This window comes from Rousettus aegyptiacus, unplaced genomic scaffold (genome assembly GCF_014176215.1).
Source record: "Rousettus aegyptiacus isolate mRouAeg1 unplaced genomic scaffold, mRouAeg1.p scaffold_m13_p_7, whole genome shotgun sequence".
NCBI classification, from domain to species: Eukaryota; Metazoa; Chordata; class Mammalia; order Chiroptera; family Pteropodidae; genus Rousettus; species Rousettus aegyptiacus.
In genome coordinates this window covers 84130910-84144245 of record NW_023416310.1, presented here as the reverse complement: position 1 = coordinate 84144245, position 13336 = coordinate 84130910, and the positions used below count along the sequence as shown (strand labels likewise).

General features: G+C 40.0%; 1 protein-coding gene and 1 pseudogene across 11 annotated transcripts in view; one reads left to right on the top strand and one right to left on the bottom strand.

The window, feature by feature from the left end:
* Positions 1-13336, bottom strand: part of EBF1 (EBF transcription factor 1) — a 369063-nt gene that overhangs the window by 52763 nt on the left and 302964 nt on the right. The gene's annotated exons all lie outside the window — the stretch shown is intronic.
* On the top strand, positions 11855-11973 carry LOC118605961 (annotated as a pseudogene).

Below are 13336 nucleotides of genomic sequence, written 5' to 3'. Positions count from 1 at the left end.
AAGTACTTAAAATACATGTTTAACGAGATTAACTTCTGACTTGTACTAATTAGAATAAAGTCACAAATGAAGAAATGGACATTGTCAAAATACTTACAAAACATCTTAGCATGTATAATTTTGGAATAAACTCATCTGGGGCAGGAGTATAATTTTCTGTTGAATTTAAGTCAGTGCTTGGAACTGTAAAAGTTTTAAATGGTTTTTCCGTGCTTGTCAAACATCTGTCCATCCATATGTTTCTAGACCACTGATGATGATGCTAAGGGTTCACTGAAATACTCATGATGCGCCAGTACTGTTGGCAATGTTTTGTTTTCTACCCAATGTAAGACTTGGAACTAAATAGGCGTTCAATAAATGCTTACTGGATGAAAAATAAAAATAAAAACCCATGAATGAAGCCTTTACCATGGCTGCATCAAGCTGGCCCAATATAGGCATATTTCCACAAAGGGAAATATTAAGAACTAGAGTCGAAGTGTTAAATTTCTTAGGATCTGAAATGTTTTACCTTGTAATATGGAAACAATGAGATGGAAATATCAGAACAGCGGGAGAATGAGAAAACTAGTTAACCTGAGAAAAATGCCACTCAGACTTCAAGGATCCTTTTCCTAGGGAATCTGTTATGATGACGGGAACACTGGAAGTTGAAATAGTAAGCCAGCCACGGTAGCACCAGTAAATAGAAATTCGTGCCTCACTGGTTCTCTGTGTTTTTTTTCCCTACCAGGTATAGCATGACAAGAACTGAAATCAAAAACAATACTTGAAACAGCAGAATATAAGAATAAGTTTTACTGTAATAAGTTTCATTATTGTGCGAGAGAGAAAAACAACTAATATTAGATATTGTCCATTTCATATTTCAAAGTTACTCTTCACGCATCTAATTTCTAAATTTATAGTGTAACTTAGCATATCGAGGAGGTCTTGGCTCCAAAGCAACAAAAGAGAAGTGAAATGCCCCATGGTTGTAAAATCTTGATAAGTTCTCAGTGTCACTTTTTTCAAATGTGGAACTGCTCAAACCACACAGATAATTATAGATGACCAGATTGTAACTGTTTTATTGCTTCTTTTTCCCCATAAATTTTAATTTTGGAAAGTTAAGTGAAAAATGTGGTTTCAATTTCCTACAAATTGCACACAATTTGGTTTTAACAAGAAAATAGAAAGAAAGGGTATGTTCTTTAAAGTGAATTATGAACTAGAGTTTGTTTTCGCTCGCTCAACACCGCAAGAATAATAAAGCACAAAATGTAGAAAAGATGCCTTACGAAATGGAAATCATGAACTGTAGTAAGAAAAGCATAAAGTAATTTTTTATCTAAACACGGCTTAAGCAATCTAGCAGGATAATACAATTGAGTTAGTCTTTCTGCCTCTGGTGAAGCAAGCTAAAGCTAAAAAGGAAAGAGAGAAAGAATGAAGGGAAGCAGGAGTGGAAGTCGGCCACCTTAATGCATTGTATAACAGGAAATCTCTTAATAAGAAAAGGCTGTGCACATCCCCATCTTACTCTCTCCAAAAGTGCCACCGAACTACAAAAGAACTAGTAAAAACAATATTAAAATCATTGACACGCACACCTAGAAACAGAAAAGACAAGAAAGAGGTTTTTAATGGAAAGAAATTACAGCCATCTGCTGAGTTCTGGCTATAATCTTAGAGTCAGACCAACGTGCTTCCTTTATGCGAGGTGCTGGTCAACAAGCAGCACGGTAAAGACAGAAAAGCCATGCTGTGCGCCCACCACACCCCAAGGACCAGCTGGAATGCAAACAATGAAGTCCATCGACCGGCAGCTGCTTTTTCTTTTTTGTGCCAAACTTTGGGTTGAATGTACTCTTTTATTCCTTAATTAACCATTTTCACCTTATTAGCAATATAGACTTTATCTACGTGTTGAGCAAAATAAATTGTTCAGAAAATAAGCTATTTCGTTAAAACTGTCACTCTCTTTTGATCAAATTCTTTAGGGCCCGTGTTACTTCATATAACTACCATAGCTTCCTCAAATTTCTACTCTCAAAAATGTTTACTTTTTAGACATAACTGTGGCAACCACAAAGATCACCTGTACTTCATAAGACCAAACGGTAACATGAGTACCTGACATAATGTCATACGCCGAGATTTTCTTTTTTTGGCCAAAATGTAGTATTTGTTAATATTTTTCTATCTGGATTTAAAGTTGCAAGTAAAGAGTGCCTCCGGCTGTTAGAACACGAAGTTCTGACTTATGAAGGTCCTGCTATAAACTGGGACTTGGCAAACTTGAAGTATTACTCACTGACTAATAATCCCATTAGTCAAAACTGCAAACTTCTGGTCAACTGCATTTTTCACATATTACTGCATGAAGCTCTAGCTGAGGTTCACCATCCAAAATGCCTTTTGGAGGCATCACAATTAACAAGAGGTGATTTATTCCCTTGAAATATAAAAGCTGACTTTTCCTGTCCAAAAGTCAATAAATCTTTGATAATTGGTGCAAGGCCATTCTCTACCTATAGCACTTAAAGTCCACGACCTTCAGGCAATGACTTTTCATTGAGTACAGACCTGGCTGACCAGTTTTCACATGTATCTCAGTCCCAAGTGTCCAACCGATGATAAAGGATGACCAAAAAGGTGGTAAAATGGGAGGATTTCATAGCAAAATGCTCACAAACGGCATTAATCTAACTAAAGGCGAAGCCATAGAAAGGCATCTTGAGAGAGAAGTGAGAAGACTTACTCATAAATTAAGGCTGGAGGATGAGACTTCCTTAAGGCGAGGGAAGGAAGGAAGGAAGGCAGGAAGGAAGGAGGAAGGAAGGACGGAAGGACAGGAAGGAAGGGGAGGAGGGAGGGGAGGGAGGGAGGCGGGAGGGCGGGCGGGAGGGAGGCGAGGGAGGTGGGCGAGGGCGGGAGGGGGAGGGAGGGAGGGCGGAGGAGGGCAGGAAGGCAAGGAAGAATCCTTCCTTCCTTCCTTCCTTCCTTCCTTCCTTCCTTTCTTTCTCTCTCTCTCTCTCTTTCTTTCTTTCTTTCTTTCTCTTTCTTTCTTTTTTCTCTTTCTCTTTCTCTCTCTCTCTCTTTCTTTTTAAAACTTGTCCACAAAAGCCCGCTCACCTATGCCTTAAACTCTCAGCCTTGTTTTTCTATATCTATGATATCAGATCAAAAACACCATTCTTACCTGACAAGTACACACAAATACCTGGCTCATTCTCATAAGCACCTATTGCTAAAAAAAAGGATCTGGATGACGACACTGGACAAACAGATGAAAATCTGCTCATGTCAATGCAAGGAATTTTTCTTACTCAAAATTGAATTCAAGTGAATGTTTGTTAGGATTTTTCACAGCAAGATGAATAAAATAAAAATATCCTAAATACCCTCAAATGTCTCATAGAAGGAGTGGGGAGAGATAAGAGGCCAGGGAGGAACAACAAAAGCAATGAGCTTGGGAAATCACTTGTATATGGATTCTGGAAAACTATAGAATATATTCTAACCGAGAGACAAAAATAAAGGGAGATAGGCGGGTGGGGAAGAGTTTTTCTTATAGTTTCTTATGTAATTTTCACAGATGAAGACTGCCCATTTTTAAGATGATGGAGCTCAGTCACAAGAGGAGAAAACAGGAGACTGGCATTCAAAGGGCTCTTACACCCTCGGTCCCCTAGGCAAAACCCTCCCACAGTCCCCAGTTCCCCAGACTCCCAGGCCCGCTGCCTGCCACAGCCATTTACCCAGATTTCTACCAGAACGTCTTATCATTTTGATGAGCACCACCTGCCAACACAGCCTGCCCTCTCCTCAGGGTCGCTCTGAACCCCATTCGCGTTTGTGTCCCGAGTGCTTTGCACATAGTTGGCATTTAATAAAAGGCAGGGACTAAAACTCAAGAGAACAACAGACTTTCTTCTGCGTTAGAGAGTTCATTTCATTTTTAAGATCCTCAAACCCTTTCTGGGATTAGTTAGCAGAAAGCCTAAAAATAAGAGAAAGGACAGGGATTATGAGGGCGTTTTGAGATATCTGGTAGACCTGAAATTCTCAGAGAAATAAAAAAAAGGAGGGAGGGGTGAGAATTGTAAAGGACCTAATACCATGCCTGGCACAAAGCAAGTGTGCATTTATCAGCTGAGCATCACACAGCCTTCAGGGAGGTGGGTGGGTGGTGGGGACAGAGCGGGGTTGGCGGAGCTGGGAGAAGGAATTTATGCAAAATGGTTTCCACTGGGGCGGTGGGGGGAGCAGGCAGCATCAGGGACCCTCTGTGAAGACTGATGAGGGGCTTTGAGACAGGGTCTCCCAGTGGAAGTGAATACTGGTACCCAAATATTCAAGCCATACTTTGATGAAATACCTAAGATTCTAAATGAAAGATAACTGGTAGCTTTCCTGTTGAAAAAAGCAAAGTGTGAAATCAATGTTTTTGTGTTCGGGTTTGTTTGTTTTACCTAAGGTCCTCTTCCTGAAATTTCTAACCTGGTCAAACTGTCTGTGGTACTTTAACAACTTAAAAAGCTGAGTAGCGAAACTTAGTAAGTTTTAGAGTTGACCTAGAGTCCCAACTTACTGAGCGTGCTGTGCCCTCAAGGTGGGGTCACACAGTCCGGTCAGGGTTGAGCCTCTGAGGCCCCAGCTCTCACTAGGGCAGGCTCTGCCCTTTGGCCAAATCTCAATCACAGCTAAACTTTCCCAGCTTCTGTCCAGGCTGCCTTCTGACCAAGTATGAGAGTTTCTTTCTGCTGATGAGATAGGCTCTAGAGCCCTTCCTAGGACAATTAGTCGTCTTGACTGGTGACCTCAGGCAGAGGCAGACAGAATGGGAGATTCCAGATCAATGGATTTGCTTTACAAAAGTCACTGAATCCTATTGGGACAAATTCGATTTGGTTTTACTTTTGCCTTTTTTTATTGAATGACTTGCTCATTCTGAGTTACTTTGAATATTTTGCTTGAACTCTCTCCTATTTAAAAATGATCCCCTGAAGTATAAACATAATAGTTTTCTAATTCTCTTTTGATTCACCCATCCGTCAATCTTATCATTCAACAACTATTATTGGACTTTTTACTCTCTGCCCGGCACTGTGCTGAAGATGATCAAAACGTAAACCCTATCCTTCATCTGCCTATTTTTTCATTCCTCAATAAATACAATGGAAGAAAATAAGGAGTGAATGAACTGAGAGGGCAAGTCCCAACAGGAGACACGAGCAGAGGAGAGTGAAATTTACGCAAGTGACACAGCGCGAATGCTCATACCAATTCTTAGGAAATTCTGTCACGTATCTAAAATGCGGCACTTCTTGGCCACTAATTCCTGTGGCCTTGAGGTTGAGGTACTGGACATAAAAGAAACAGTTGGTGGGGCTTTTCTGTAATAAAAACATGACTTCCGACCCAGACGTTCAGAAAAGAAGATAAAGTCCCCGGCTGAGCCAGAGGCTTGTCTCCTTGTAGCTAGACTGGTGCAATGCTCTGCTCAGTCCCCACCCAGGGGTTGGCATGGGACAGATGGCAAGGCCACAAACCTGCTCACAGAATTTGACATCAGGAAGGGGTCTCAGTGGCTTCTAGGCCCTTTAGAAAGCATGCATCCTATATGCTCTAAGGAGAAGGTGGGATGTATGCTGGGCAGCCCATAATAATCATTACGATGCTCCCTTAACTGTCTTCCCTCTTGGGCTTACCCTGGTACTCTCATTTCTGAACATGTGTATAGCCTTTCTCCTACTGCAGCAAATAAAATCTCTAAGCATCTCTCATTCTAATAGTCGCTGAGGAAAGTGTGGGAGGAAATCAAACCTATCAGACCATAATCTCCCTGAGGGCAGGCACCGTGCCCGTCCTGTACTTGGTGTCTCCCATAACTAACATGAGGACAATGATGAATAAATATCTGCTGCATGAATAAATGGCTGGGGCACAGTGCAGCATCGCACACTACTTCTGTGCCTGAATACTAAAGCCAACGCTACACGCTCGAGCGCCTGGGGTCTGAGCCAGTCTGCCTTCGCTCACACCCTGGTTCTGCCACCTTCTAGCCGCACGACTTAAAGCAAATTTTTAACTCCTTGTTAACTCAGTCTGTTCATGTGTAAAGTGGGAGTAGTCATCCTGCTTGCTTCATAGGTTTCTGTTTAAGACTGGAGGTCTGAAACTATGGCGTATACTTAAAACAGAATGTGGCACATACTAAGTGTCCTTTAATCATTAGCGGCAATAGCCATTGTTATTTTGTAATGAGAATCAGGGTATTCATTCAGCCAACAACTTCTTCTGAGCGTGTACCCTGGGCTAAGCGTAGTACTAGGCACTAGACATACACTGGTGGACCAATTAGAAATAGACTGTCAGATAATCAATTCACAGATTGAGGGCTACTTAAGGTCAATAATAAGAACCACCATTTCTTTGAGTCCTTAATATGCACCCTTTATAATGCACTAAGTGCTTTACTCGTATAATCTAGTTTAACCATCACGACAAACGAGGGAAGAAAATATGTTTATTTCCCCCATTATTCAGATAAGAACAGTGAGGCTGAAGTGGTGAAGTCACCTGCCACAGCCCCGAGAGCAGGACTCTCGGTCACTCGTTCTCGCTCCGTATTTGCCCACTCATTCGATATCTGCTGGCTGCTGCTGCATCCGAGGCCTTGTGCCGACCAGCATACATGTGAAAACCACAGTGAGAGCCACAAGTTCGTCTTTCAATGATCGGCCTGTCTCAAATAAAAAGGAGCGCGCGACAGGGAAGGACTATAATGGAGGAGCTATGATATGACATTCATCTTCGCGAATTTGGGACAACACCACAAAACAGCCAACAGTTCATTTTGACAATCTTTTCACCAACAAGGGGGAAAAAAATGGGGTTTTAAAACAATTCAAATGCACTTGGCATTTAAAAGCATCAGTGATTAAAAAAAAAAATATGAGCTACTAGAAAAGTAATCTTAATGCTTTTTTTTTTTAATTCAGGCACTACAGAAGCTAAGTAATCTTCATTGCAATTAATTGCTTTCTTGTTTCTAGCCATTTTCCTTTCATTACAAGAAATTAAAGGGAAGAAGTAAATTATGCAATATATATTTGTTCAAGCGGAGATGACTTGACATCATTTATTGTATTTGCACTTCCCAAACATTGCCTGCTTATTCTTTTTAAAACTAAAATTCTTTTAGCTTCAAACTGACTTAGCATACTCTCTGAAGTGATGCACTTGATAATCATGACTCAAAAATGTGGAGCTAGAAGGGGCTGAGATAATATGTTGTCACTCCCATATTTATCACCACATTTCCCGAATCATCCAGCTTCGTAATGATGATTTCTTTCCATTCTTTGCACTGTTTGGCAAATACATGTTTTGTGAATACCAAAGAACGCTTATAAATATTCTCTTTTCTTTCAGCCGATAAATCTTTAAAATTAAAAGACAAAGTTAAAATGACTCCTGCACTTCACCAACGTCTCCGCTAAATGTACTATACATCTTGCGATTCCAACATACGCAGTTTAAGACGCAGTGATGACTTTCAATCTTACTTTGGGGATAAAGAAGGAGGGCTGTGCTTTGCAGTTTATTGGAAGCTATTTTGGGAGTTAGTCTTGGTGTTTAGATGTTTTATTCTTTCTGCTTCTCCATCCTTCCCTCTCCATCCACCTTTATTGACACCAGGCATCACCCTCTTATTCCATGAAACTTATCTTATTTTTTTGTTTCTTTCTTTCAGAGTCAGAAATGGAGAGACAAATATTATAGAAACAACAATTTCAAGGATCTGGAGCAATGACATGGATCAATGCTTATTGAAATTTCAGGAAGCTTGATCCGCTGAGAACATAGTCAGCCGGTATGGCTCATATTTCTAGATAATGATCACAGAGCGGCTGGGGGGTAGGGTGGGCGAAGCGAAGCTTCTGGGCAAATGGCAGCATGGCTCTAGCACTGGGAAAAATCCACAGATGCTCAGAAGCAAAAACATGTTTGCTCGGGTGATGCCGTGCAGGCTCAAAGTGCTACTCATTTATATACTGCCCCCGTCCACTTAAATCCTGTCCCAATTCCACTGTACTAACTGCTTTGTAAAGAAGCCCACCTCCCTACCGGATAACTCCTCTTATTTCTTTCGTAGCACTCTTGCCAATCTGATAATTCTGCTCTTCACTTCCTAACTTCTGCATTGCTTTCCTTCCCTTACTCGAATATAAGCATCTTGAGGACAAGAACCTCGCCTTTCCGGGTCATAGACTCTCTAGAAGATGCCTGGAATAGTACAGGCATAAAAACTTTTTTATTAAATTGAAATTTTAATATTAATTCACCCTCTCCTCCAAAAATATAATGCAACAGCAACATATTCATGAATATTTGAAAATATTTAAAATATACATTACTTGTAGGACAATCTCAAAGTCTAGAAGGAACCTAGAATCTCTCAGCAATGAAATAGAGTCTGCCATTTTAAGGAGTTACTGTGATGACGGCACACTGCTGAGTTAATTTGTTATTGAGTGTCTTAGAAATTACAGATCAATTATAAATTCATGATCTGTGACCGTGAGTATCAATGATTCAGGCCACATTAAAGATTTTGCTTAGGAACAATAATACTGCTGCCTAGTTGAAAATGATCTAAGAATATAAAAACAATACTACGTAGAAGCAAAAGCCAACATATTTCATAGTCCAAAGTGGCATAAATGTATTGTTTTCAATTTAGTGACTTAAGAAGAAATCTAACAGATGCCAGCTTCTTCAGCCAAGACAAGAATTCTTTCCAAACAGAGAACTCATTCTATAAGATGAAGACCTGTTTGGTCCCTAAATGAACCACACAGCACTGAGATTGTCATTAGCTGCGATAAGGCAATGGAGAACTTATAAAATCTGAGCCAGTGTGTTATTAAGACCAGGCATAGTGGCTTTCAGGCAATATGGATTTCTGAGCTATTTATTTATTTATTATCATTATTGCGCACCCTCCCCCCCCCACCAGCTGCAACAATCCCAACTCTGCAGGGCCCGTGTAACAAGGCGATCGTATCTGAGAAATAATGAGCGAGGGGACGCTGTTCTTTCTTTCAGAGCAATCCCAGGTGCGATCTTACACCGTAAAGGACTGGATCGATACTCCCAGCAGCAAGCCGCTCGATACCCCCTGAATTATTGCTTCATTTTTCTTCTTATTATAGATGAGTTGTGTTATTATTTTCCCCAAATCGATATTTTACAACCTTTTTTATCCGTTTCTCCATAAATTTTGTGATTACTTTAAACTGGGAATTCCGGTACACTAAATAAGATGCAGTATCTGAAAGGGATGGAATGTACTGACATGTTTTGTTTTTGTTTTTGTTTTTGTTTTACTCTTTAGACACAATGCCTTGTTTAGCGGCACATCCTAATCAATAGCCAAAGGAACATTTCGTGGAGAAAAGTTTAACAGAACCCTGCGCTTGCAAAACAAAAGTGCAAATCCTTTCGAATATCAGCAGCCCAAACAACACCGAGCTGAAACACACAAAAGGAGGCACGATTGATCAGCACTTCACATCTGAAATTTCATCCCTAATGCTTCTTCTCCCCTCCAGTTAAAGGGCCGATGCAATTCCCTTAAATTGTTTCTCACAAAGGAGATAACTCTATGCACCTTGGAGAGCTTTAATTGGCTTCTATAGCTGTCTCCTGCTAAGTGTTTAAAACATCAGCAAATCAAATCATGTAAACTCATGCCCTATTCTGCTGTCGGTTTGCTCTGAGCTTGATTATTTAGATGTTAACGTTAACAGCACCTGCATTTACGGAAAGAGATGGGGAATATGCTCCCTCCGTGAGTTCCGGGATGACTTGAGTTAATTCTAAGCTTCCTATGAAATAATGTGTGTTATTTGGCAGGGAATGCTCAGTGGTAACTAAATAATCATTATAGTGCAGCCAGTGGTAATTACATGGTAATTCACATTAACTTCATAATAAGCACTGTATTTTTCACTATATCCATCTGAGAATGAGGCAGAATCATAGTCTTTCATTTCTTTTTAATGCCACCCAAAATAAAAATAAAGTAAAATCATTTTTAAGGGCAGGAGGACAAGGAATATAACCCTGGTGAGTTAAGCTACAGATTTCATTAAAGAAATATTTAAATCCATTAAGTCTAATTAGACATGACATCTGAGAATTCACAAACAGTAGTTCTAATAAACTCATTAAAAATTTTTGGTGGCTTCTTTAGAAAATGGGAGAATATTATATTATAGGCTGTTATATTACATTAAGGTTTTATAATTTTATATGGGGCTCTTCTCTTTTTATGTAAAAGCCTACGAAACTTTATAAGAATAGTTCTGCTTAAATCAATGAGTCTTAAACAACAATGTGCTTCTTGTAACATGTACTTAATATTGCAATAAACCACGCTAAATGGTATAGAAGAAAATGAGAAGCGCTTCATTCTGATTGGCTGAAAGGTATCAGGATGTGGGACTCAATTCCTTGAAGCACTGCAATGCACAATGTACACTCGAATCTCCATTTACATACATAGTATTTAATTTGGGCAGTTATAAAGTCCTGAAGCCACTTTTCCGTTACAACCTGGACCTTTAGAAGTATCCACGTCAGGAATGCATCATATATAAGTATATGGAAGAGTATTCTGAGAAGAAAAAGAGTAGGAACAACTTTAATTGAATATTTATTCTTAGCAGATTAAACTAGGTCTGTTTTTAAATGAGCCGCCCTTAATTAGCTGCAGTTAAGGAAGTGAAATTAATATATTTTACTTTTTACTCTACTCATGACATTCAGCATCAGTGGACAATTGGCCTTTTTAAATTTTATTTATTTATTTTTAATTTTTTTAGCTTTTCACTAACAATTAAGTGCCCTTTTAGGAAAGTCTGGAAAAAAAAAAAAAAACTCTTTTATTTGAATTCTAACACAAGCCCCAAATAAGGTTTAAAACAGAACCCTCCTATGAGATCTAGGTTTTCTTTTCTTTAATGGATTGACATATGCCAGTGATAGAGTGCTACCCTCCACCCCGGTCACTGTCGGGCAGGCCCGACGACAGTGCACGCATCACTCACTGTCAGCCAGGCAGGCAGCGAACACCTCACTGCGCCATGCGCACGGCAGGGATCTCTGCCCAGGCACGCTATGATCTGTCCTCCATTACCACCGTCTTGCAACTATTTCTCTCTCATTGACCCTGATGACGACTTTGCTTCCAAATCCACTAGGAGGAAGGCCACTAAAGGCAGCAAAGCCTATCACATCTTTATCTCCTCAAGGACCTCTAGGGAGCTGAGATTTAAAGGCGGAATGGAGGGTCCACAGGTGTCCTGTGACTGAGGGAGAGCGTCGCCATAAGTCCCCAAAGGGGCTAGACATGGAAGTGTGGCAGGGGACAGTATATTAAGGGAGATCTCACCAAGTCCCTCTCCGACCGGGACCTTGGGGAAATGACACTCCCACCCAGGGGAGGTCTCCCGGCAGTTTGCTGGTATCTGACAGCCCTCCTGCTCTTAGGCCGGGCTTTGACGAAAAGACAGGGTGAAGGAAATGCCCTTAGCTTGCATGACTCCACTTCGCCAACTGTGAAAATGGCATCTGACTTTTCTGTTGGACTTTGATTTACTCAGAAGCAAAGAAAAGCTCCTTCTCTTGTTGATAAAAAGACAAGTATATAAACGAGTCAGAACACTAACATCTGTGACACTTTTTTTATTTTTTAACAGGTCACATACTGGATGCCCAAGGAATTAAACCATCTCTATCTCCCTTTTTCCTTGAGAGTCTACTCAAAGATTGATGACCTTAAAGAATTCCAGAAGTCTATGGCCATGCCACCCTGAACAAGCCCGATCCTGTTGGATCTCAGAAGCTAAGCAGGGTTGGGCCTGGTTAGTACTTGGATGGGAGACCACTAAGGAAGACCAGGTGCTGAAGGCATAAAAAAAAAATAATAAAAATGAATAAATAAATAAATATAAGGGATTGTAAGCTGACAAGGTCTTTGCAATCTGTGAGGTCAACGAAGGGTTGCCTCACCTAAAAAAAGAAAAAGAGAGAAGAAGAATTCAAAGAGGGCCTGCCAAATGGCCATGGTGATTTTGGTTGAATGATTTTTATATACATGCAAAAAATGTGATGTCATTATATAGTTGTGTATCTGGGGGTCCACTGACACATAATTAATAAATCTTTTTATATATGATTTGTTCTGGTTCTATAGGCAAATTTGTGCTGGTTTGAGAAAGACTCTTCCTTATCTGAGCCTCAACTGCCTCCTCTACAAAACGGGAAGATTAATCCAGGCTGTCTTTGAGGGCCCTGTCATCTCTAAAATTCAGACTTTTTCAGGAGTCTGTTCTCTTGAATCTATTTTAAATAAGACCTACCAATAATTGAGCACTTACTATATGCCAGGCACTGAGCTAAGCTTTTCACATGCATTATCTAATGGAATCCTCACCGCAATCCTACGAGATATTATCATCCCTATCATAAAGATGAAGAAACAAAGCCTCAGATTGGTTAAGAAACTTACTAGAAATTGATTCTGCTAGGATTCAAATTGGAGTCTGTCTTGACTCCAAAGACTTATAGTCATACAGTTTCTTTATAACTAAATGAGTCTACAAGGAATATACATAGTGTAGACATAAGTCTTTGGCTGACAGGCCATAGAAAAAGACTCAGGTACAGAGATCTGCCACTGGCTGAGTGACTTTAGCCAAGATGTTAAACTCTGCAAGTCTAGTTTTCATCATCTGTAAAGACGTCAACAACTTGGGCACCCAGGTTACCTTTAAGGCTCACAATCCAAAAACGTATGGCCACATTTTTCAGTCATTCCTTCATAACTGATTTGATTAATATTGATTGTGTTCCCACTCTGTGGTATGCACTGTAGTGGGTGCTGAGAATACAGCGGCAAAATATGAGATATGGTAAAGTATAATCAAGTATTTGGAGTAATATAGATCTGATATCAGATCATTACTAAGTGACCCAGGTGACTTCAAACGAATCACTTCACTTCTCTCTAAACCTCATTTTCCACACTTGAAAATGAGGCCAAAAATACTCATCCTTCCTATCTCACATATTAACAACAACAACAACAACCACAAAAAACATTGACTAGAAAGACTTAGTCAACTGTAAAGACTACATTTAAGTAAATTTACGTAATTGCAGAGACATAAAGCAAAGGCAAGACACACAATGGCTCAATAGCCAGGCCTGTACTGGGGCCCCTGACACATAACATTCTGATGAGTCACAATAATTTTTAGCTTTCATGCTAATA